Genomic DNA, 3,218 nt, shown 5'->3' on the forward strand with positions numbered 1-3,218 from the left:
TCTACGGGCGATGGGGGAACCTCGGTCTCTCGTGAGGAGTTCAATGTGGCCTTGGAGACATTTAAAACCTCCATGACGACCGAGGTTGAAAGCATGTTTACTAAATTTCTTGAGGGGCTTAAACTATCCATCGCACCGTTGAAACTGGGTGACCCCACCGACAAGGTGACGGATGCTATCCCTGACAAGGGGGGAGCTAGTAGTGAAGAGGCTCGTTCTTCTAGTGCTAAAAATGGCACCGGCATCTTTGCTCATGTGGAACCACCACTTGTTTATGGTGGACCGGTTGCTTCTACTCATTTGAATCATGCCGGTCCTCCCCCTAAGATTGTGAAAAATGAGGACTTTGATTCTTGGGTTTACTGCTGTAAACGTCATTTAAATCATGTGAACACTAACCTTTGGAGAATCATTGAAGAAGGTTTCTATCCGCATGATTCAAGCAACTTCACTCCTCGAGAAGCCGCGGATAGTCAATTCAATGAGAATGCTTTCTTCATCATTCAAGATGCAATCCCACCCGAAGGCCTACCTCATCTTCGGCCCTTCGCTTTGGCCAAAGACGCATGGATTTGTGTTGTCTCCCTCTACCGGGGAAGCGCAAGCATTCAACGCTCCAATTATGAAGTGGTGCAAGATGAGGCCGATGAGTTTGCAATGAAAGAAGATGAAGAACCTCGTGAGCTTTATCGGAGGTCCATCCTCCTCTCACCGCGCCAAAGATAGTCCAACTCCGACGCAGATGGAGAAGACGGTGGTTCTGTACCCCGGCCTCGCCGTGAGCCACTTCGTCCCCATGATGCGGCTCGCCGGCTCGCTCCTCGAGCACGGCTACGCCGTCTCCGTCGCGCTGACCATCGACGCCGCCGTCACGGGGGACGCAGCGTTCGCGGGCCGCGTCGCCGCTGCCATGCCGTCCGTCCGCTTCCACACGCTCCCGCCTGTGGAGGACCCGCCCAGGCTAGCCCCCAGCGCGCAGTTCCTCCTCAGCTACTTCCACCTCTTGCGCCGCTACAACGACCGCCTCCACGACTTCCTCTGCTCCTCCACGCGCATCCACGCCGTGGTCGTCGACTCGCTGTCAGTGTCGGCCGATACGCTGGAGGTCACCAAGAGGCTCGGCATCCCCGGGTACGTCATGTTCACCTCCGGCGCCGCCTTCGCACAGCTTCCTTATGTCCTCGGGGAGGGCCGCCGGAGAAGCTTCAAGGAGCTGGGCGACGCCCCTATCGAGTTCCTTGGCCTTCCGCCGGTTCCGGCTTCGCACCTGTTCGCCGAGGTGCTCGAGGACCCGGAGAGCGACACGTACAAGACGACGATGGCCGAGCTGTCCCGGATCCCGGACACCGATGGCATCCTGGTGAACACGGTCGAGTCATTGGAGGCTCGCGCGGTGGCCGCTCTGAGGGACCCTCGGTGCCTCCCCGCCGGCCGGGTCATGCCTCCGGTGTACTGCGTCGGGCTGGGGCCATTCCTCGGCGGCATCGAGAGCGAGGCGGACGAGCGGCACGAGTGTCTCGCCTGGCTAGACGCGCAGCCGGACCGCAGCGTGGTGTTCCTCTGCTTCGGGAGCACGGGCGCAGCGAACCACTCGGCGGAGCAGCTCAAGGAGATCGCCGCCGGCCTGGAGAAGTCCGGCCACTGGTTCCTGTGGGTCATGCGAGCACCCCACGGCGGCGACCCGGACCTCGACGCTCTCCTGCCGGACGGGTTCCTGGAGCGCACCGGCGGCCACGGCCTCGTCCTCAAGCAGTGGGCGCCGCAGGCCGAGGTGCTCCGCCACGGGGCCACCGGCGCGTTCGTGACGCACTGCGGGTGGAACTCGGTGCTGGAGGGCGTGGCGGCGGGCGTGCCGATGCTGTGCTGGCCGCTCCACACGAAGTAGAAGATGAACAAGCTACTGGTGGTGGGGGGGATGGGGCTCGCCGCGGAGATGGTCGGGTGGCAGCGGGGGCTGGTGGAGGCCGCCGAGGTGGAGCGCAAGGTGCGGCTGGTCATGGAGTCCGAGGAGGGCGGGCAGCTCAGGGCGCGCGCGGCGCAGCACCAGGAGGGCGCGGCCGCGGCCTGGAGCGACGGCGGCTCGTCGCGCGCGGTGCTGGCTTCGTTCTTGTCGGACGTGGACCGCCGGTGGCAGGCTCGGGCTCGCGGCAGGGAAGCTACATGAGCTCGGCCTACGCCCTACGGCACGTGCGTGATCAGCAATGTCACCCGCACAAAGTGCTCCTACACTATACGTGAGCGACTGATTGAACCAGACATGTTTGACAGCAGGCATTTCTGTAACAAAATAAATGTTTGAAAGCGGGCAAAATTTGGCAAAAATCTTGCCACCACGCACTTCACCTACACTTTGGTCCCGTGCCGACCGTAGTTAGTGTCTCCACCTACACGGCTACAATGCTACTCCTCCCGATTCACCCACCTCTTCTTTTCTTTTCTTTTCTTTTTGAGATCAAGGCGACTTTTATTCCATAATAATCATGTCCTTTACAAGAGTAGGGATTAGGAATGTCGGCAGATCACGCCACTCCTCCAATTTAGAATCTAGAACAAGAACAAGACCGAGCAAGCTCATGTGCGGCAACATTAGCTTCTCGATTACAGTGACGCATTGTCGTCATGCGAAAAGAACTTAAGAGTTCCCTGCAGTTGTCGATGATCACCGCCCCTAAGGCCCTGTACTCCGACGGGTGATGAATTGCATTCACAATCACCATGGAATCGCTCTCCACCGTGATCGTATGTATGCCCAGATTTTGTCGAAAAAGTGAGAGCACTGATGGTTTCATACTGGGCACGTCTAGAGCATCACTAGTAGAAAAGAGAGCTTTGGTTCAGGCCGGATCAGCTCATTAGTCCCGGTTCAGTCCAGAACCAGGACCCATGGGGGCATTGGTCCCGGTTCGTGAGGCCAGGGGCCTGCCGGGCCTCGTGGGGGCATTGGTCCCGGTTCGTCTGGCCCCTTTAGTCCCGGTTGGTGGGACGAACCGGGACCAATGGGTCTCACTCCTGGCCCATCACCATTGGTCCCGGTTGGTGGCTTGAACCGGGACCACAGGCTTCCCTTTAGTCCCGGTTCATGCCACGAACCGGGACCAATGAGGTGCCTATATATACCCCTCGCCCGCGAGCAGAACACTCAAGTGCTCTGTTTTTCTCTGGCCGACGAGAGGAGGGCTTTGTGGTGCTCTAGCTCACCTCCTATACACATGAAGTGT

General features: G+C 59.2%; 1 pseudogene; it reads left to right on the forward strand.

Annotated features, from left to right (window-relative positions):
• Window positions 1-742: 742 nt before the first annotated feature.
• Window positions 743-2,301, forward strand: LOC123179832 (anthocyanidin 5,3-O-glucosyltransferase-like; annotated as a pseudogene).
• The last annotated feature ends 917 nt before the right edge of the window (window positions 2,302-3,218 follow it).

This window comes from Triticum aestivum, chromosome 1A, assembly GCF_018294505.1.
Source record: "Triticum aestivum cultivar Chinese Spring chromosome 1A, IWGSC CS RefSeq v2.1, whole genome shotgun sequence".
NCBI classification, from domain to species: Eukaryota; Viridiplantae; Streptophyta; class Magnoliopsida; order Poales; family Poaceae; genus Triticum; species Triticum aestivum.